Raw genomic sequence first — 22,297 nt, 5'->3', positions numbered from 1 at the left:
CTGTGATGCTATTGACATAATCTGTAACTGTATAGATCGCCGTTGCGACCACTGTTATATATTTGCAGCCAATATTGTATAAAGGTTGTCGTGGAAGGGGTCTATGGAGAGGTTCTGATTGGCTGATTATAATTATGCTATCTGTATATGTGTATCAGTTTTGTAGTTGACGTTATGAATATTGGCTCTATACTGTCTGTATTTCAAACTTGTGCTATGCTTCCGGGGAACACCCCAGACAAGTTGGTGTTAGTTCTGCCTAGCCTGCTTGATGGCCCACTAAGGACCATGAGCTATACAATTGACCCATTGAGAGAAGGTAGATACACCTTGTGACTCAGCAAGGCATGCAGGGACCTGCCTATGGACAGAACTCTAAGGTTTTTCTATGCCACATGCTGGATAGAGTGTCCTTGGGACAAAGAAAGCAAAGACCACACGGCAAGAGACTATAAAAGGCTGATGCCTTGTCTCCATCTTGTCTTCAATCCTGCTTCATACCTCTGGAGGGACTTTGCAAAAAAAGGAAGCTCTATACAAAGGACTGAATGACCCATCCCAGCTGTGGATGTACACCAAAGACTTGATTTGAACCTGCAGTTTATTCTATCACTGCTACAAGCCTGGACCGAGAACTTTGCCATTACTGTATGCAGGGCTGGCTTTAGGAAGTGCGGGGCCCAATTTGAACATTTTAGGCGGGGTCCCGACAGGGATGACTAAAAAAAAAGACATAAAAAACCCCCTTTCATTTCTTCCATGTATTATTTACTTTCCATAACTATATAAATAAAATCAAAATGATATATTACATATATTCCTTGCTGGAGGCAGGGCAGGGGCAGGGCAGGGGCTGACTGGAGACAGGGGCTGGTGGGGGCAGGGGGTGCGGGGCTGGCTGCAGGCAGGGGCTGGTGGGGGCAGGGGGTGCGGGGCTGGCTGCAGGCAGGGGCTGGTGCGGGCAGGGCAGGGGGTGCGGGGCTGGAGGCAGGGCAGGGGGTGCAGCAGGGGCTGGCTCCAGGCAGGGGCTGGCTGGAGACAGGGGCTGGTGGGGGCAGGGGGTGAGGGGCTGGCTGCAGGCAGGGGATGATGCGGGCAGGGCAGGGGGTGCGGGGCTGGAGGCAGGGCAGGGGCTGCAGGCAGGGGCTGGCTGCAGGCAGGGGCTGATGCGGGCAGGGGCTGGTACGGGCAGGGCAGGGGGTGCGGGGCTGGAGGCAGGGCAGGGGATGCAGGCAGGGGCTGGCTGGAGACAGGGGCTGGTGGGAGCAGGGGGTGCGGGGCTGGAGGCAGGGCAGGGGGTGCAGCAGGGGCTGGCTCCAGGCAGGGCAGGGCCCCCCCTGCTTCTACCACCCTGGCCCTTTAAATAGGTGCCGGAGCCCTGGGGAAGCTGCGGGGCTCTCGCGGCTATTTAGAGGACCGAGGCAGCAGAGGTAGCTGGAGCCCCGGCACTTTAAATAGCCCCCGGCACCCCCTGCTATCCCAGGGCTCTGGGCCAACCACTAGACCCCCCCCCCCATAAGCGCCATAGCTCTCCCCTCTCCTCCACTGGGTACATAAAACTACAAGTCCCAGAATCCCTTGGATCCCCGTTCCGCCTCCTGAAAGGACAGCCAATGGGCCGGAGCCGTTGGCTGATTGGCAGGTGCGCGCGCCAGTGGGGGCGAGCCCGTGCCCGGCGCGCGGTGGCAGCAGGCGATGGCGGCGCCGGGCTGGGAGCGGGCGGTGCGGCTCGTGTTGTGCGCGCTGGGGCTGGCGCTCTCCCTGTATGCGCCTCACGCAGAGAGCTCGCGGGAGCGGGACCCCGGGGACCGGGCCATGTGCGACCTCAGCCCCTCCGTCAGCTGCTCCAAGGTCTTCACCTCCAGGTGCACGGTGGGGGACCGGCCCCATTGCAATCCCCCGCCCCATGGCATGACTCCCTCTCCCCCCCTTGCAACCACCGGCCCCATGGCATGACTCCCCCTTCCCCACCACCGGCCCCATGGCATAACTCCCCCTCCCCCCTCTGCAACTCCCCCTGCTTCCCACTGCATGACTCTCCCTCCCCCCACTGCAACCCCTGGTCCCCATTGCAACCCCCCGCCCCATGGGATGACTCCCCCTCCCCCCATTGCAACCCCCGGCCCCATGGCATGACTCCCCCTCCCCCCATTGCAACCCCCCGCCCCATGGCATGACTCCCCCTCGCTCCTCTGCAACCACCTGCTTCCCATTGCAGGCCCCAGCCCCATTGCATGACTCCCCCTGCTTCCCACTGCATGACTCCCCCTCCCCCCACTGCAACCCCTGGTCCCCATTGCAACCCCCCGCCCCATGGGATGACTCCCCCTCCCCCCATTGCAACCCCCCGCCCCATGGGATGACTCCCCCTCCCCCCATTGCAACCCCCCGCCCCATGGGATGACTCCCCCTCCCCCCATTGCAACCCCCGGCCCCATGGCATGACTCCCCTCCCCCCACTGCAGCCCCTGGCCCCATGGCATGACTTCCCCTCTTGCCCCACTGCAACCCCAGCTCCTTCTGCAACACCCCGGCCCCATTGCATGACTCCCCTCCCCCCATTGCAACACCTGGCCCCAGTGCATGACTCTCCTTTGCCCCACTGGAACCCCTGCTCCCCACTGCAACAGCTCGGCCCCATTGCATGACCCGTGCTTCCTATTGCAGCCCCAGCCCCATTGCATGAACCTCCCCTGCTCCCTGCTGCAACACCCCTGTGCTATAGCCCCCTTTCCTCAGCCTTCCTGTGCAGTGACATCCGTGCTCCTGCCCTCCCTGTGCACTATCCCCCAACTGCCCCAGCCCCCTGTGCAATAGCTCTGCTGCCCCAATCCCATGCGCTGTGTTCCACCCTGCTGCCCCCTGTGCTGTGCCCACCCCACTATGCCGTGCTGCAGCCCTGTGTGCCTATCCCATGGGGCATACCCCAGCCTCCTAGGCCCTATGTGCTTTTCCACTCCATGGGAGAGCCCTGTGCTTGTGCACTCTCTGCTTAGTCCTTTCCTGCTGCCTCAGCCTTGCTGATGACCTGGCATCTCTGTTTCCAGCCTGTCCCCTTTGTGCTGTGTGTTGCCAGCTCCCCCAGTTTGTTTGGTAGATCCAGAGAGACCCTGAGATCATCTGGTCTGACCTGGAGAGCGCAGGCCGGTCAGTTTCACTCAGTTCCCTCTGTGTTGAGTGGGATCAGGCAGAGAACAGGCAAAACTGAGGGGGCCCCAATGCCTGAGGCCCTCGCGGTGCCAGGGAACGGATTAGCTGAGATGTGCCCAGGTGATCCACGCTGCAGAGGGAGGTGAAGTCTGCCCCAGGGTCCCTGCCAGTCTGAGCTGGGGGAATTCCTCTTCCCAAATCTGGCAACCCTCCGTGAGCCGGACCCACCAGCCAAGTGGCTACAACGTGGTTTCGCAGGAGCTCAGAGCTCTTGCTCAGCTCTCAGAGGCAAGGTTTGTCGTCTTGGCCCTGGTTTGTACAGCGCCTGGCGCTGTGGGCTGTTGATCCTTCTTTAGTGCTTCTAGGAGCGACTGTAAAGATACCGAGACTGGGAAGTTTTTAAAAAAATATAGGGAAATGTGGTTATAAAATGGCAAACATTTGGCAAAGGAATCGGGGGGGGGCACTTACAGCTACTTTTCAGTTGGAGGACAGCGGAGCACTTGAAACTACTTTTCATTTCATTTGGAGGCCCTTGAAACTTCTTTTAAAAATGTTTTTGAAGGGTCTGGAGTGAATTGCTGTCCTTTTTAGTAGAGGGGGGAAATGTTCCGAGGGGCGGAAGGAAAGAACCAGGGTTTAGTTTACTCAGTCTTCTGCACACAGCCAGATCGAACGCAGGGATGGGGCAGAGGTGACGGACGCTTTATCACTGGCAGAGAGAGGTGGAAGGGGAATGACCCTGGCCTGTCAACAGAACCAGTGGGGACTGGGCCAAGTAGTGAGGCACTGGATTGGGACCCAGGAGATCTTGGTTTTGTTCTCAGCTCCGCCTCAGATGCTGCATCTGGGCCTCAGTTTCCCCATCTATAAAATGGGGAGAACTCTCCTTTGTCTGTTTAGACTGTCAGCTCTGCGGGGCAGGGACTGTCTCTCACTGTGTGTCTGCCCAGCATCTGGAACAATGGCAGGCCCTAATCTTGGTCGGGGAGGGGGGGTCTGTGCAGCACCTGGAGCAGTGGGGGATCTGGGTTTGGCTGGGGGGGTCCATGCAGTGTCTGGCATGACGGGGGTCCCAGTCTCAGTCAGGGAAGGGCAGGTCGGGTCCATGCAGTACGGGGCACGCGGGCGGCACTGATTTCACTTGAGGAGGGCGGGGGAGGTTTGCCCAGCATGACGGGGGCCCTGATCTCGGTGAAAAACACACACGCGGGAATCTGGGGCGCGGGTGAAACACCAGTTCTGATACCGTCAGGACTCGTGTTTGGCTGTGGACGGACCCGATTGCGTGCACCTCAGACTCACACACGTTCATTCTGCCTGTGCTCCCCCCTCCCCTCGCAGTGGAAAACCCCCTGAAACATCTGGCAGCAGGATAAACAGCTGGCTTCCCTCCTGTGAGGGGGGGTGGGGAAGAGGGGAGCTTTTATCAATGAAAGCGTTTCCTAGGCTACCAGTCCCGCCTGCCGCGCTGTGATGGGCGGAGGCCGTTGTCAGTCATTGCCAGGGTGTTCTATTTCTGCCACCGTTGTAGGGGCTCCGTAGCGGCTGGCAATTGCTGGGCCCACGGGAGCTGCAATGTAACCCGGTTCTGGTCCCTATTAGGGCCCCAGGGGCTGTTCCACTCAGCTGAGCCAGCCCACCCCTGCGGCCCCCCAGCCTCAGCTCAGTGGGGTCCTTCAGTGCCAGGGGGTGTGAATTGAGCTATCAGAATTTATAGCCCCCCCCCTCCCCAGCTGGAGCAGGAGTTAGGGGCTTAGGAGTCAGGACTCCTGGGTTCTATCCCCGGCCTTGGGAGGGGAGTGGGCTCTAGTGGTTAGAGCGGGGGGGCTGGGGCTGAGAGCCCAGACTCCTGGGTTCTATCCCTGGCCTTGGGAGGGGAGTGGTGGTTAGAGCAGGGGGGCCTGGGAGTCAGGACTCCTGGGTTCTATCCCCAGCCTTGGGAGGGGAGTGGGGTCTAGCGGTTAGAGCGGGGGGGCGGGGCTGGGTCTGAGAGCCCAGACTCCTGGGTTCTATCCCTGGCCTTGGGAGGGGAGTGGTGGTTAGAGCAGCGGGGCCTGGGAGTCAGGACTCCTGGGTTCTATCTCCAGCCTTGGGAGGGGAGTGGGGTCTAGTGGTTAGAGCAGAGTCCACATTGTGGAAGACGAGAGCCACTGTCTGTACGCAGAAGCCAATTCTAGTTCTCATCTATATCTTTTTCTCTTTATGAATAAACCTTTAGATTTTAGTGTGGGGCAGGAGCGGTGACTGCGGGCGGGGGGGTGAAGGGCTGTGCTGGTGGAAGGTCCTGCCGAAAAAGGGAAGGGTCTGAAGGGGGGCAGGCTCAGGCTCAGGGAGAAAGGGGGCACTAGGACCCTGAGTCGGCAGTTGATCCAGGTAGGCAGCATGGATCTGCACAGGAGAAGCAGAGACGCTCTGCTCCGGGGCCCCGGGGAGGTGCGTGGGAGCAGCAAGGGGAAGGCGCGTGGGGGCGGCAGGTGAGGCCGGGGGGGAGACCCGGCCCCAAATATTGGTGGAGCCGGGCCCCTGGGCTCCAGCAGGGAATATAACTCGCCGTCCCGCTCTCCTCATCAGTCGTTACCACTCGGCAGTATTTTGTCACCCGCCAATCTTAGCAGCAGTGATTCTACGTTATCTCCCAATTCACTGATCAAAACTATGTTTAAAAATGAGTCCTTGAGAGCGTCTTCAGACGCTTAGTCCCCAGGACCTGCTCCCCACAGCACAGGGAGAAAAGGCCGTCCAGCCCTGCTGGTACCCGGGAGAGAAGCACTGAAGGAAGCAGGATCTCTCCCTCAGCAACTACCTGAAGGTCCCTCGCCCCGAGGGAAGGGAGGACCTGCTCCTGTTGCACCAGGGTGTGGTGTTCTGTCCCAGCTAGTGGCGCTGAGACCACCTAGAGAGAGAATTAAAGGAGTCAGCTCCATAGCCTTAGCTAATAGCCAGTTGGCTTTTAGCTCCTGCTGGAGAGGCTCATGCACTAAGCCCCCAGGTTCGATCCTGCCCGCTGACGACCGGGGTCTCTCGGTGTTCTAAGTGAGGGGTTGTGACTTTATTGACATGAACTGTGACCGTATCGCTCCTTGCTGCAGCCAAGGTCCTAGAGTTGCACCAAATCTTGTACGAAGGAGGTCATGTGAGGTGTCTATGGAAAGGTTGTAATTTGCTGGGTATGATGATGCTGTCTGTACGTGTGTATCACTTTTGTATTTGAAGTTATGAGTATTGGCTATGCACTTGTATCGCAATGTGTTTGGTTCTAAGTAGCATTCGTGAAGCATTTGGTCAGTTTCTTGAGAAAGGAATTTTCTGATGAAGTGCCCAATCAAGAATCACTTAACTCACAATGGAGCTTGGGAGACTCCAATCCACCTATGAGAAGCCTTCCTGGGAACGTTCAAGGTAGCATGTGAGCAATGGCTGCTCTACCTGTAAAGAACGGACTCAGGCATGGACATGTGACTTGCCCATGTGACTCCAAACTCCACCTTGCTGCTGTGCTTTTCCACAGTAAGAACAAAGGGGTCCTTCCACACGGCAGAGGATAGAAAAGGCCCTAGAAACCCCTCCATTTGGGAGGAACTTTGCTACAAACTGAAGCTCTGACAATGGACTGAATGACCCATCCAAATCTCTAGATGTACTCCAGAGACTTGATTTGTGCCTGCAGTTTATTCCATCACTGCTACAAGCCTGAACCAAGAACTTTGCCATTTCTGTATGTAATTGATTCCTTTAACAATTTTAACTCTCCTCTATAAACCTTTAGATTTTAGATGCTAAAGGATTGGCAACAGTGTGATTTGTGGGTAAGATCTGACTTGTCTATTGACCTGGATGTGGGGCTTGGTCCTTTGGGGTCCTATGAGAGAACCTTTTTTCTTTTACTGGGGTCTTGGTTTTCATAACCGTTCATCCCCATAAGGAGTGGTGCTGGTGGTGATACAAGGGAACTGGAATCTCTGAAGGAATTGCTTGCATGACGTCCGATTAGCCAGTGGGGTAAAACCAAAGTCCTCTCTGCATGGCTGGTGTGGCGTGCTTTAATAGTAAAGGACACCCAGCCTTGGGCTGTGACTGCCCTGCTCCAAGCAATTGGTCCGGAATTGATACTCTCGGTAGGGTCCCGCCAGAGGCCGCATCGTTACAGGGGTCGTCCGGGATTACAACTGGGAACTCAGGACGCGCTTCCTCAGCTAGGGGAAGTATGTAACCACACACCTTCTGGGTGTGGTGGTGTGTCCCAGCTAGTGGCACCAAGACCACTTAGCGGGAGAGATAAAACGAGGCTTCTCTACAGCCATAGCTAACAGCCAGGTGGCTTTTAGCTCATGCTGTAGAGGCTCATGCACTAAGCTCCAGAGGTCTCCAGTTCGATCCCGGCCACCGACGAGTCGCCGACCGAGATCTGTCAGCGTTACAGAGGCAGCTGCCGCCCCAAGAAGGAGAGAGCTGCCATGCCACGCCCGGCCGCGAAGAGGTGCCAAGCACCCTTCAGAGCTTCCTGTGATAAACTGCAAACTTTGGACAATAGCCCTGGGCTCCCCCAACATCTGCCGCGCCCTTCCCCCCCAAAGGGCCGAAACCCTGACCACTAGGCAACATCCCCATGAGCGAAGGCCATCACGAGGCATCCGTCTTCGAAAGTTTGCAGAGGATGCAGGAGCAGAAAGGGGAGAGCGGATGAGGGTGGCTCTTGGGAAGAGGGAGGGAGGGAGCCTTATGGGAATCTGTTTACCGCCATCAACCCAATGATCAGATCATTGATGCCTAGAATCTTCCCTGAGGTGTTGTAATTGATTGGATCTCGATTTTAAAACGGTTCCCACATTTGCAGACGGAGAAATGTCACCTCATATGGAAGCTGTTCCATACCCCTAATCATTTTGGTTGCCCTTTTCTGTACCTTTTCCAATTCCAATTCCAATTCTTTTTGAGATGGGGGACCAGCTCCAGTATTCAAGCTGTGGGCATACCATGGATTTCTAGAGAGGCAATATTACATTTCTGTCTTGCTATCTATCCCTTTCCTAATGACTTCCCAACATTTTGTTCGCTTTTTTGACTGCCGATGCACATTGAGTGGACGTTTTCAGAGAACTATCCACAATGACTCCAAGATCTTTCTTAAGTTGTAAGAGCTAATTTAGACCCCATCATTTTAGATGTAGAGTTGGGATCATGTTTTCCAATGTGCATTACTTTGCATTTATCAACGTTGAATTTCATCTGCCTTTTTGTTGCCCAGTCACTCAGTTTGGTGAGATCCCTTTGTCACACTTTGCACTCTCTTTTGGACTTAACTAACTTGAGTTGGTTTGTATCAGCTGCAAATGTTGCCACCTCACTGTTTACCCCTTTTTCCAGATCACTTAGGAGTATGTTGAACAGAACGGTCCCAGTACAGACCCCAGGGGGACACCACTATTTACCTCTCTCCATTCTGAAAACTGACCACTTAGACCCTTTCTTTCTTGCCGTTGAACCAGTTACCTAGCCCAGAGAGGACCTTCCATCTTATCCCATTTTGCTTCAGAGCCTTTGGGGTGGGACCTTGTCAAAGGTTTTCTGAAAATCTAAGTACACTATATCCACGGGATCACCTTTATCCACATGCTTGTAGACTCCCTCAAAGAATTCTAGTAGATTTGTGAGGCATGATTTCCCTTTACTGAAACCACGTTCTCTCTTCCCCAACAGATTGTGTTTATCTCTGTGTCTAATAATTGTGCTCTTTATTATAATTTCACCCAATTTGCCTGGTACTGAAGTTAGCATTAGTGGCCTGTAATTGCGGGGAGCGTCTCTGGAGCGTTTTTTATGCATTGGTGTCATATTAGCTCTCCTCCAGGCATCTGGTATGGAAGCTGATTTAAAGGACAGGTTACATACCACAGTTAGTTAGTACGGCAATTTCACATTTGAGTCTCTTCAGAACTCTTGGGTGGATACTATCTAGTTCCGGTGACTTAGTGCTGTTTAATTTATCAATTTGTTCCAAAACCTCCTTATAGAGTAGTCAAGTCATGATCACTGGCCCCAGAGCAACCACGGCCATCCAGTCCAGTGATCAGTTCATCATTATCCACCACAAGGAGGCCCACAATAGAGTCACCCCTAGTTGGGTACAAAACTTTGTATTAGAAAAGTATCTATAATTTTTCAAAATCTCCAAGGACGATTTACTCCTGGCTACGTGAGACCTCCCCCGTCTGTCTCCCAATAGGAAGTCCCCCGGGCTAACCTAATTTCTTCCCACAAGTCACAGATAGGTGCAAAAGGAGAAACATTTCCTGCTCTCTGGTTTGGATTCAGTGAACTGTGCCAGCCCCCCACCGGTTCATCTGCTGGGCTGTGTTAGTTAGCAGATTGATCCCTGTCCATTCGAGGTCCTGGGGTTCTCAATAACGTAAACCAGGTAATGATGTGTCTAATGCAGGGGTTCTCAAACTTCACTGCACTCCGACCCCCTTCTGACAACAAAAATTACTACACAAGCCCAGGAGGGGGGACCGAAGCCTGAGCCCTCTCGAACCCCAGGTGCGGGGGGAAAGCCAAAGCCCGAGTCCCCCCCACCCTGCGTGGGGAGGCCAAAATCGAAGCCCAAGGGCTTCAGCCCCAGACAAGGGGCTTGCAACCTGAGCTTGACTGCCTAGGGCTGAGGCCCTCAGGCTTTGGCTTCGGCCTCAGTCAGTGGGGCTTGGGCTTTAACTTTGGCCCCAGGCCCCAGCAAGTCTAAGCCAGCCCCGGTGACCCCATTAAAATGGGGTTGCAACTCACTTTGGGGTCCTGACCCACAGCTTGAGAACCGCCTCCCTGCTCACCACTTTTTGTACCCTCTCTCCCCTACCTCAATGGGCTGTAACCAGCGACAGGAACATTCCAGTCATACGCATCGTCCCCCCGGGTTTCCCCATTTCCCCTCCCCAGGGAGAATTTCCAACTCCTCTTCCTTATTGCCCAGATTCCGCTGCCAAGAGCAGTGTTGCTTCCTTTCACGAGTGATATCCTGCAGGGCACATACACCACAGCACAGCATTCCCCTGCGTCCACACTGGTGTTCCTGGCTTACAGAGAACCCATCCTGCAGTGAGAGACTCCATCTCCCGTGTCCCTTTCTTCCCTCCGTTGCAAGGTGCTGGGGGAGAAAGAGAACATGTCCCGAGGGCTGAGGCCCCATGGGATTGCGGGCGTTGCAGCATGCTCTCCAGGAACCCTCAAGCCTCTGCAGCATCAGAACAGCAGAGCCTGGACTGGAGCAAGGGAAAGGCCTGTTTTCCACAGAATCCTTCCCTCAGGCCTGGAGCATTTAGAGCAGAAATCCCTGGGGGAGTTAATGTTGCTCTAGAAAGAGCTGTCCAGGGGGGTGCAGCTTCTTGACACCACCACACAAAGGGATCTGTTTGTTGAGCTGCATAAAGCCCTGCACTGATTTTCGGAGAGGATTCCCCCGAGCAGTTGGGGGAGGCAGGACCTTATTCCTTACCTCTCGTGGCAGGGCCGTGGGAGAGCTTGTAGGAAGCCAGAGGCAGGTTTCTAGAGGGTTAATTCAGAAATTCCCTGTGGAGCCTAGGGGCTGCAGCCTACGGCAGGAAGGAGCCAGGTGGTGGTTGGAGAGACTCTAGGAGGAATGCTATGGGATGGCGCTCTGATCGCGTCTTCACTCGGCTTCTTCCCACCCCCACCTTTGGGGTAAGTGCATCACCTTCTCCTTCCTGCCTGTGGGCTGGAAACCAGAGATGGCAGGAGAGAGGTTGCCCACTCAGCCCATGCACAGGAGGATCCATTGCAGCTCACGTCCTCCTGCTTGTCCCAGCCCAGAGGAATGCCTGACACCGAGCCTGGACTCTGGGACTGCATTAGTCGCCAACAGGGGAGTGTGGTAGGAGAGGACACAACATGTCTACACAGAACTTTTTCTGGACTGCTGCGGTGCGGGGAGAGAGGCCAGATTCCATCTGGCTCTTTAGGACTCTGAGGAAGCTCTGGGATCTGGACAGAGGTCTCTGGAGCCTCGGAATGTGCAGGTTTGGAGACATGTGGCTCCTACCTAGTCCAGAGTAACCTGCCGTGTTCCCCCACAAGAGCCATATGATCAGGCAACACTGCCTCTATTGCCTTGGCCACATGTATTGTGTGCTTTTTCTGGTGGCTCGTCCAGAAAAGGAGGACAAGAGCTCACTACTGCTACCATCTGAGGGAGTTGCTGGGTTGAGATCAGCTGGTGGAAGGAGGCAATAGCCCAAGAATCTGGGACTTCAAGCCCCTAGAGTAACCTCTTACCTTTATAGACACCCCCCCCACCACCATCATACACAGCTATTTTAAAGTTTAGCGTGATAGTAAAGAGACCCCTTGTCAACCCTTCACCACCCAAGAGAAAGCGGGCAGCATTTGTCATTAACGATTTATTTCTCCTCTCCCGGCTCCCAAACTGCTTCTCCTCCCTACTGCCGCCAGCCACCTTCACGTTCTCCCTCTTCTCTCCCCGGCTCTGCTCACTTGATTGCAGCAGCTCAGCGGATGGTCCAGCTTTACTCTTTCACTTCCATTCTTCTTCACTTCTTTGGGTGGCTGCATTTGCCATTGAGCAGGCTGATGGAAATACCTGAGTGCTCTGTCTAGGCCAGGGGTCTGAAACACGCGGCCTGCGGGGCTATTTCTCTAGGGAAGCGGCTCCGGGCCAGAGCCCAATGCCGTCCTGCACCCCAACCCCCTGCCACACCTCACACTCCCTCCTGCACCCCACCCCCCAACCCCCGCCACACCTCACACTCCCTCCTGCACCCCACATCCCAACCCCCTGCCACATCTCGCACTCCCTCCTGCACCCCACCCCCCAACCTCCTGCCCTGAGCCTCCTGCCTGCACCTCAACCCCCTGCTGCACCCCAACTTCCTGCCCTCAGCCCCCTGCCGCATCCCACATCCTTCCTGCACCCCAACTTCCTATCCTGAGCCCCCTTCTGCACCCCAACTTCCTGCCCTCAGCCCCCTGCTGCATCCCACATCCTTCCTGCACCCCAACTCCCTGCCCTGAGCCCCCTGCTGCATCCCCCACCCCTTCTACACACTAACCTGCCCTGAGCCCCCTGTCTGAACCCCAACCCTCTGCCACACCTCACACTCCCTCCTGCACCCTGCACCCCAACTCCCTATCCTGAGCCCCCTGCTGCACCCCAACCCCCTGCCCAGAGCCCCCTATTGCACCCTGCACCCCGACCCCCTGCCTCACCTCTCCAACTCCCTGCCCTGAGCCCCCTGCACCTCAACTCCCGCCCTGAGCCCCCGCCACACCCCTCCTGCCCCCAACTCCCTATCCTGAGCCCCCTGCTGCACCCCAACCCCCTGCCCAGAGCCCCCTACTGCACCCTGCACCCCGACCCCCTGCCTCACCTCTCCAACTCCCGCCCTGAGCCCCCGCCACACCCCTCCTGCCCCCTCTGGGGGCAGGGCCGGGGACAGCGAGGGGGGGTGTCAGCGATGCGGCCCTCGGGCCAATGAACTAGTCCTCAGGTGGCCCTCATGGTCATTTGAGTTTGAGACCCCTGGTCTAGGCTCACAGGCCCAGCAGCTAAAGCCAAGCCCCACTGAGAGTGGGGAAGGAACCCTGACATGCGCTGACCTTAGAACCTAACCCCCGCGTAAGATGTGACTCCACTGGATTCATTTTTGATAGTTTAGCGACGCTCCAGGGGGAGGGGAGGTGCGAGGGGCTGGCCTCTCCTTTTGCCTCTGTTAGGGCTCAGTCTAGAATCAGCTTGGCTAGGCCCCAGGCTGTGCAGCCCAGGGGAAAGCACCCTGTTACAGGCCTGCTCTGCCCACTCCGACTGTTCGTGGCCTGGGGGTCCTTGCTCCCCATTTCAGACCTGGTTTCCAGAGGGACTGAGGACACACAGGCCCCACTGCCTGGAACTGGAGTTTGCTCGTTCTGGTGACTCTGACATTCAGAGGCTGACAGGTGTGGTGAGGGGGCTGGAGAAACCCCACTGCTGCGGGAAGTGGAGCTGGAGACCGGAGATGCCAGGTGATCAAGACTACCCGATGCTCCCTTCATGCCCCAGGGGCTGGAGTCTCCTGCCAGAAATGCTCTCAGGAGTCCAGGTTCGAGGACGTCTCTGGAGAGCCCCTTCCTAGGAACAAAACTAGGGTGGTAGGATGATGGCGAAGGCTCTGTCCCAGAACTGGAAGCCAGGGACCGGGGAAGCTCCCAGACAGGCTATGCATCGGGGATGCCATTTCTCCCCCAAGAGACCCACACGCCCCAAGGAGTAAATGGCTCTTACCTCCATGAGGGACTGGGGTCTTCCAGCTAAGCCTCTTTGAGAGCCAGCATTGCTTGCTTGGATGGGACGAGGTGACCTGTCTCCACTGCTCCCGGACGTGGCTCAGCTACAGGATGCGCCCGTCTGGGAGGCTGTGCCAGATCCCAGGGCCTGGAAGACAGCTGGGAAGGAGGCTCCTATTCCTGTCACACCTAGAGACCCCATAGAAGGGCCAAGGGGAGAATAAAGGGCAGGAGATGAAGCTAGCCCTGAGCCTCTGTCCCACCCCCACCTCCTCAAAAGTGGAGCTTTCCGAGTTCCAGTGGGAAAGAGGTCCTGCCCCATATGAAGGAATTTGGGGGGCAGAGGGAAGAACCCTGCTCCACAGAGAGGGGAGAGAGTTTCTGTGAGTGCCAGGGGGCTCCATTTCCCCTTCCACTAGTTCTCCTTCTCGCTCTCCCACTCACAGGGAGGCCACTCCGGCTGGCCCAGTCTGGTCCGGACCAGAGTCTGCAGGGTAGCAGTGGGCCCACAATAGGGCTGGGCGGTTTTGACGGGGTTGGGACTCACCACCATGGCGCCTCCCGCTGGTCACTCCGGGAATTAGCTCAGTCCATGGGGAACGCCCTCTGCTGGCAGCGTCCCATCTGTCTCTTGTCCTCCGTTGGCATCTGGACCCGCGTTGCTCACCGCTTGACTGTGTCCTTCAGGCCACTGCCCCTCCAGCAGTGCCCACTAGTCCATCCTCACCCCATTCCAGGGGGCGGGGGTTAGCAACAGTCCTTGCACCTGCCTCGGTGGCCAACCGCAACCCCCAAAGTCTAGCCCCTTGTCTCAAGGGCCGGTTACAATTTGTCTCGGCCATCGGATGGCCAGGTGCAGTACTGCCCAGCCCGAGGTGCTGGTCTCCTGCTCTGGAGACAGCCCTTCCCCCATGAAGTTCTGGGACAGACTACCTGCTGCTCTCCTGGGCAGCCATTATATTGGCTCTCAGTAGGCCCTTCCCTGATTGGCTGCTGGCTTGCACAGCCATTCTGGCCTACTCTAGTCCCCTCTCACATGGGGGTGGAGCAGCCGCCCCACCTCAGCGATCAGCTGTCCCAACCAGGCTGCGGGGCCGGCTCCAGGCCCCAGCGGAGGAAGCACATGCCTGGGGCGGCATTCCGTCCATTCTTGGGGCAGCACAGGCCGGGCGACTTTTTTGTTTTTGGCACTTCGGCAGTTCGGGCGGCGGCGGCAGTCCGAGCGTTGTTGTTGTCGTTTTTTCTGCTTCGGCAGTTCGGGTGGCAGCAGTCCAAGTGGTTGGGGGTTTTTTGGTTTTCTTTTTGCTCGCTTTGGCAGTCCGAGCGTTGTTTTTTTGGGGTTTTTTTGCTTGGGGCGGCAAAAATGGTAGAGCCGCCGCTGCTGGGCTGAGGTCGCTCAAGTGGTCAGCCCCTCAACACAGTGTATCGGGGGTGGCTCAGGCCTGGGCGGGGCCCAAGCACCCCACAAACAACCAAACTTCCAGGGCGGGCTCTGGCCTGGGTGGAACCCTGGCAGCCAGCAAACAGACAGACTTGATAGGGCTGGCTCTAGCCTGGGCGGGGCCCCGGTGGCCAGCCAACAAAGAGTTCCTGTCCTGGGCTACAGCCTCCTTGCACCGTGTAGGGGGGTCAGCCACCCGGGGTGGGGTGGCAGGGGGACGCGGTCCCACCCTCCTCCCCCGCGTCCCAGCCCAAGGCGCTGGCAGGGGCAGGATTGGTTGCCCCTGCGTCGGCGGGGATCCAGCCGCAACACGCCGACTGAGTCGCGCCGGGCTCTGCAGCCAGCAGCTCCCGGGCTGCCCCTGGGCTACTTCCTGCCTCCCCGGGGTTTGGTACCTCTGGCCTACAGGCCTCTTCCGGCTCCTTGGGGTAAACCGCAGTGGGTACTCCGGGCCAGTCCTCGTCCATGCCTGCGCTTAGGGTTAGGGTTAGGGGCCCCTGGAGAACAGGCCAAGTGTCCTCCTCTGTTGCAGGCTGTCCCCCAACTGTGGTGCAGGGCCGGCCTTTTATATTTCCGGCCCCACGCCCCGGTCCTTACGGCGAGGGGGGCGGGGCGCTATAGGCTCCGCCCTCCAAGGGGCGTGTAGGGGATCCCTCGCTCTCCTGCTTGGAGGGAGGCCACTCAGTCTCACTACACTCCCCGTTTAGAGGGAGCGGGAGTTGCTGGTGGCCTTGGAGGCAGAACTCCTGCAGCGCCTCCGGCACTTGGCGCAAGTGCCGGATGATGTAAAGTTGGTTCGTTATGTTGGCCGTGACGTCCTCCTGCTGCAAGGGAACGAGACTCAGAGACTGTCAGAGACTCAGAGGCCCCGCGGAATCAGGGGGAATTAAGGGCACCTGGGACCAGCAGCATTTCCACCCAGCACCCGCGCACCTCTGAGGGATGGAGTCCCCCTCCTGACCCCCAGAATGGAGTCTTTCTAGGGACCTCCAGTGCCAACCCCCCTCCTTGTAGGGGGAGCTCCTGACACCTCCCGCCCAGTGCCCCTGACATCTGTTCCACCGCCAATCCACAGCTCAAGTTCTCCGACCATTCTCCTCCACCCCCACCCAGGTTGGGCAGGGAGGGGGCTTTAGCGGGCGGGGGGGCAGAGGGATTCTGGCAGCAGTGAAGTGGGATGTTGGGAGCTTGAGACCTTTCCCCAAGTCATCCCAGCCACTGAGGCTGAAGCCACAGGATGGCAGCCCTGGTGAATGGGGCAGATCAGCAACCCCTGCTGACTGAATCCTCCCGTTCTCTCTAGAGCGAGTCCAGCCCTGCCGGCAGCAGGACGAGCTTCCCCTGCCCATGTGCCTCAGAACTGCCCGGTCAGTTGTCATCACCCCTCAGTCCTTGGCCTCCCAGGCTGCCAGTGACGGGAACAACTCTGGGTGGTGGCGCGGGTGAGAGGAGAGGCTCGCAGAGGGCACGTAGAGGACTCTGCTGCCCTTCCCAAGAACAGAAGTCCGTGCTGAGGCAATGCTTGTCATTCATTAGCCTTGCTAAAGAGCTGGGCTGGAACTGCTCCGGGGACAAGCTGGTTCCCTCCTGCTCATGGAGGTGAATTCATCTCCCTTCCCAGGAGCAGCTGCTCTCACTCTCATTCCCCACCAGTTGCCTTGCTGCCAGGCCGGCGAATGGCCAGAGGATGGGAATGAGGCCTGGGCCCCGCCCCAATCTCCTGAGTCTAATGCAGCTGCTCACCTTGTTCCCCATCAGCTGCTGGGCTTGCCCCAGGAGGGAGTAAGTGAGGAGCAGCCCAGCCTGGCTGACACGCAGCAGGGGGTCGTGCAGGCCAGCACTGCTGTCTGCAGGAAGAATCTTCTCTGCCCCTCGCAGAAGAATTTGCCAAAGACCTGAAACCAAGCAGATGTGAGGCTTCAGCAGATTGCCCAGAACCAGGCTCCAAATCCTGGCCTAGAACGGCCACTCCGTCGCGTGGCTCCAGGAGGCAGCCACCTGCCCTGCAGAGCTGTGCCATGCCCTGGCAGAGTGTCCTTACCTCCCCGACCCTGGCTGTGTTCTTGTAGCCCAGGAGCCTGCTGTCCTGGTGCCAGTCCCAGCACCAAAGGTCTTCGACCTCATGGATGTTCAGGTCTGGGAAAGAGAGAGACACACACACCTTTGTCATTCTGCTTGCAGGGCTTGTGTCCTTCCAATCCCATTGGTGGCTGCACAGTGGGCAGAGCCCAACAGAACTGCGGGGGGAGAACACAGAAAGAGATCGAGAGAGACTTATCCGCCAGCCGGGGTCACTCGGAGAGAAATTGGCTGGGGTCCCAGTCTCACTCGTCTAGCGGGTGCCAGTTCCCAGCCGGGTTCCTTACCCTCTGGCGCAGCAGGAGCTGGTAGAGCCGGTAAACCCCCTCCCTGGCCTGCTGGCTGACGTCCTGGTCTGGGTCACTGATGGACAGAGCCAGCTGTGCCACGTGGTGGCCCATCTTGGGGAATTCGGCTGAGTTCGAATGGAAGGGAGAGGGAGAGGGGACTCCATCAGCATTTTCCTGTCAGCTCCCAGTCCCCGCCTGGGCCAGGACTCTCCTTCCCCTCAGCCCCTCTGCAGGAGATGCTAGAGGATAGGAGCTAGAGCTGGATCCTTAATTCTCTCTGCCCGCAAGGGAGCCCGGAGAACAGGGATGCGGGCAGGGCCCTCCATGAGGATTTGCTTCCCCAGCTGCTCCAGGATGACAAGAAGGCAAGAACCTGGAGCATGCTCCCCTTACAAGCGAGAGTTGCCACTTAACCAGGACAAGAAGAACTTGACTCAAGCCAGGCTCATTCTCTGCTCTGACTCTGCCTCCCCAAGAGGACCACTCCTAGCCCACAGCCCCTGCAGCAGCAGCTCCTCCAGCCCGTTGGAGCCAGCCCCCCTACGCCTGGAGTCAGGAAGCTGGGCTCAGAGGCCACTTACGTCAAAGTCAGGGAGGGGGATGACGGACGTGAGCAGGGCCGCGCTGCTCCTGATGGCCCTGGCTCTCTCTTGTGGCACCCTGGACACGGTCCAGTAGTTAATGTGCTGTGGGGAAAGGAGGCAGCTCAGGATTGATGGGGGGGTGCATGTGTTGTGCTAATGGCCCCTCTCCATCCCCAGGGGGCTGAGACATTGTATGCGGTGGGGGTGGAATATCAGATTCATTGACCGCAGAGCTTTAGAAGGGGACTCTTGCCCCCAGGACGATGCTTGTATCCTGCAGGTCACAGCTTGTCATTGTCTCTCTAGATTGGGACAATGCTCGGTGTCGGGGCTGGTCCCATCCTCCCTGAACTCCTGATTCCTGAGCAGCTCCCCAGGAAGGAGACAGACCCCTCCCCCCTCCCTGGTTCTCAAGTCCTTGGCTGGGTGAAGGGACTGAGTGTGAGCACAATCCCCCCAGGAATCTCGGGGCCCGTCAGAGACAAGGGCTGATTCTCTGGGGCCCTCCTGTTTCTCTAGGAATGAGGCTGTGGCTCTTCTCTGAGGACCATCTTCTGGATCTCCCAGGCGGGGTTCAGACTCTCACTCCCCAAGCCAGCCAGCGGCCCTGTGCTTAGTGCTCGACACAACCAGGCAGAGCTCTGGGTGAAGTCCCACCTCCTTCCTCTGTCCTTCAAGGAGGAAGGGCCTGACCCTGCATTGCACTGACTGCCCTGACCAAGGACGGCCACTGGGGGCCCAGCTAGGAGGACAGACTGGAAAATGGATCTAAGAGTGAAGGTCAAATTGCCCCCACCCCTCTCATCGGGCTCACCTCCAAGATGTAGTGGAGCTTGTCAATGTCTGGGGTCTTTGCCAGCAGGTTCTCCAGCATGGCGTCCAGAAGGTCTGCTATGAGCCTATGCAGATCCTGCAAAGCAAGGGAGAACCATGGGTCAGACTTAGGGAAACTGGGGCTACACCTGCCACAGGATGGGAAGAGGGGTCTCTGGGAAGCACTGGTGAGACCCCCAAACACATATCCTGGCCTCTCTCATTCACATCCCACTGCAGGCAATTAGCAAGGATTCAGGCAGGATGACAGCTGGTTCTTCAATCCATGATTTAGCTGATCTACCTGGACTTGGGTGGTGTCCTTCTCCGTGCCCAGGGTGAAGACTGCGTGCAGGGTGGCTTGGAGGAGGTGGGTCTCCAGCTCCGGCTCCAGGGCAGGTGTCATGGTGCTGGCAAGAGAGAGGAGCCGGTATTAGACTGTGCAGTGCGGGGGTGGGACTGGCACCGACACGGACGTGAAACTGCAGGGAAATAGGCAGAGGCTGGTGAGAATGGAAACTGAGGCACTGAGCCAGGGAATGATAAGGCCAAGGTTTCCCAGACCGACAGTGGCAGGGCAGGAATAGCGCCTGTTCCCTGGACCCTGCTGCCCCTCCTGTATCTGATCCTGGGAGTCAGCCTCTCCCCAAAGCCATTGCAATGTTACTGGAGTGAAAAGAACAGAGCACCCAGGCGAGGGAGTGACCTTTTCCCGCACCTCTGCCAGAGGAGCCCCCCTGGCTTGGGAGGTGACCTGGGAGTGGGAGGGGCAGTGACTCCCAGCCATGGGCCTGAGCAGCACCGGGGTTAGGGGAACCGGGCAAGAGGGTCTCGGTACCTGAGGTTGGCCACAGCAAAGAGGGAGTTGGCCAGGACGGCGCCGGGTGGAGAGTCAGGAGGAAGCTCCTCAATGAGCTCCTGTGAGACCCAAAGGAGACAAAGGAGCATGTGAGATTTGGGCCTCACTGACACTTCCCAAGGAGGAGATTACACAGCCAGCAGGATCCCCCCAGCTGCCTCCCGCTCCTCCGATTCCTGCCCACTAGTTCTCCCGTCTCTTCTCCCCAATCTTCAGCCCCAGCAATCCCTGCCCTCAGCTGCCCTCCAGCACCAGCCATCCCCCAACCATCGACCCGGGGAGACCCCTGCCCCTCCCATGCCTCTGTCCTCCCTCCAGCTGCCGGGCGCCGTGTCTCACTCACCACAATCCTCTCCACCACAGCCGCCTTCGAGCAGTGTGGCTCCAATGTGTCCTCCCCTCTCTCCTGGGCAGCGAGGCACGCGGGGTAGATGGCGTGCAGGAACTCGAGCTGCTGCGCCTCGTCCTGCGCCCACCAGGAGTGGGGTTAGGGGAGAGAGAGCCAGTTAGCCAGGGACCTCCCTGCCCCAGCCACACCAGCTGCAGGACTTAGGCCTGAATGGGGGATAGTGGGGACCCGCCTATTGTCCAAATCACCCACGACTCCTCCACAATCAGGGTCAGGAACTGGGACAGTGCCTGTGGGGGGAGGAGACCCCAGCTGGTGTGTGACAAACACCCCCATCTTGGGGGTCCCAGATCATGGAGGAGAAAGGTCCCCATTAGGGCCAAGACCTTCTGCAGGGGGTCGGGATGCTGGGAAGGAGCAGGACAATCTCAGTTCCAGCACAGCTGGGGAACGTTTGTACCTTTTCTCGGCCATGGAGCTGCTCTCGGATGTTCATGAGAGCAGCCTCCTCTGTTACCAAGTCTACCCCTTCTTCTTCCTCCTCCTCGTCCTCGGAGTCCCTGGCGGACGCTGCACCAGGGAGAGAAGGGGACAGGGTGACGCCTGCTGCCACTCGGGGGAAGGACAGGGGCATGGTGGGACAATGTGTCCCCTTCAAACCTCCGCGACATAGGGCAGATTGGGCCCCACACTCCCCCCTCTCAGTGATGTCGTCAGCCCCCAACTCCTTCAGGAGCCCATAGCAAAGAGACCCCCCCCCCACTGTCCTGGACTCCCTTGGAGGTGCCTCCCCCCCCCCCCTGCAAAATGGAGCACCAAGGACCAAAGTGGCAGCATCTAGTGTCGGTGAGGTTCACATGGCTCAGGCCAGACACCTGGGCTGGAGACCCACCCCCATAGCACTGCTCGAGGGCCTGGGCCCAGGGTGTTCACAGCCCCCTCCTCACCCCTCCCTGAACCCAGCCTGGCTCCTCACCTGGAAGAAAGCAGAAGCGTCCATCGGCCAGGGTGCTGTCCGAGTCGCAGGCGCTGCTGCTGTCGGATGGGGAGCGGCCCGAGCTGCTGGGGCTGGCAGAGGGATCCTCCACCTCCTGCCCTGGGGAGGCTGGAAGGTCCTCACTGACCGAGCAGGGCGATGCCCCCTCTTGGAAGTTGGGGCTGGGCTCCTGGGGCCGCTGCTGCCCACACAACCACAAGCCCCAGAGCCACCCTGCCCGGTTCCGCCCCTGGGCTGGGTCCTGCCTGCCCAGCCGCAGCCTGGCCCAGCTCCATTTTGGCCTGGGAGGTGATGCTCCCACCTCGGCGCCTGCGCTGGGAGTGGGTTTCCTCCGCCAGAAGGCTGGGCACTTCCACCTCCTGGCGCGGCCGGGAGCTCCTTCCCCGCCAGCGGGGACGGAGGGGCCGCTCCGCTCCTGGGGAAGATGGTGGCTGCTTCCCTCAGGCTCTGGGGCCACCTGCAGAGCCTTCTTCCTGAACATCCTCAGGAGCCTGGCCATCCTGGAACCCAGCGGGGAGCAGGCGTGAGTCTGGGGTCAAGACAGCCTCTCACTAACCAGCCTGTTTGCTCCCTCCCCATCCCTGCCCCAGCCAGAGCAGCTCCTGCTCCCCCACGGGGGTGCAGGGAGGGCAAGCTACACACACTGGCAGGAGTTCATTGCATGATCTGCTTCCCCTCAACGCTCCCCCTCGTCATCCCTGGGGCTGCAAGAACCGGGGAGTCTCGTCCTTTTCGAGCACTGGGGTCAGTCACAAAGACCACTGGTCACTTTGGACAAGCAGCTCCCTCCTGCCACCCCAGACCACACTCACCACCCCGCACCTCCGCCCAGGCTAGAGAAGGAACAGAACCCAGGCAGGGCCGGCTTTAGGCCGATTCGCCCGATTCCCCAGAATCGGGCCCCGCGCCTAAGAGGGCCCTGCGCACTCACCCCGGCGGCAGTCGTCTTCGGGGTCCCCGCTCCCCTGGCCAGAGCGCCGGCCGGAGCGCAGCAGCCCCGTAGCCCCGCAACCCAGGCTGGAGCACGGCAGCCCTGTGACCCCGTGACCCCGGCCGGAGCGCGGCAGCTCCGCAGCCCCACGACCCAGGCTGGACCGTGACAGCCCCGCGACCCCGGCCAGACCTCCAGACGGAGCGCGGCAAGCCCGGCGGGGCCTGCTCCCCCAGCCGGCAATCCAAAGTGCCTCCCCAGGAATCGGGCTCCGCACTTGCTAAAGCCAGCCCTGAACCCAGGAGTCCGGACTTCTTCTGGGAAACCATTCCCCACTTCAAAGTCCCTAGGCATAGCAAGGCCAGGGCCCCCTCAGTTCCCATTGATTTCCATGCTCAGCAGCTCACCGGGTCTGGCCCAGCTCAGAGACTCTCAGCCTGGGGAACAGTCTCCCACAAGGGAAGGGCTGGGAGCCCCATTGCTGGGACCTGGCCAAACACACTAGAGATGGCTCTGG

Source organism: Emys orbicularis, chromosome 12 (assembly GCF_028017835.1).
Source record: "Emys orbicularis isolate rEmyOrb1 chromosome 12, rEmyOrb1.hap1, whole genome shotgun sequence".
NCBI classification, from domain to species: domain Eukaryota; kingdom Metazoa; phylum Chordata; order Testudines; family Emydidae; genus Emys; species Emys orbicularis.
The sequence above is the reverse complement of the archived record's forward strand: the minus strand, read 5'-3'. Positions refer to the sequence as shown.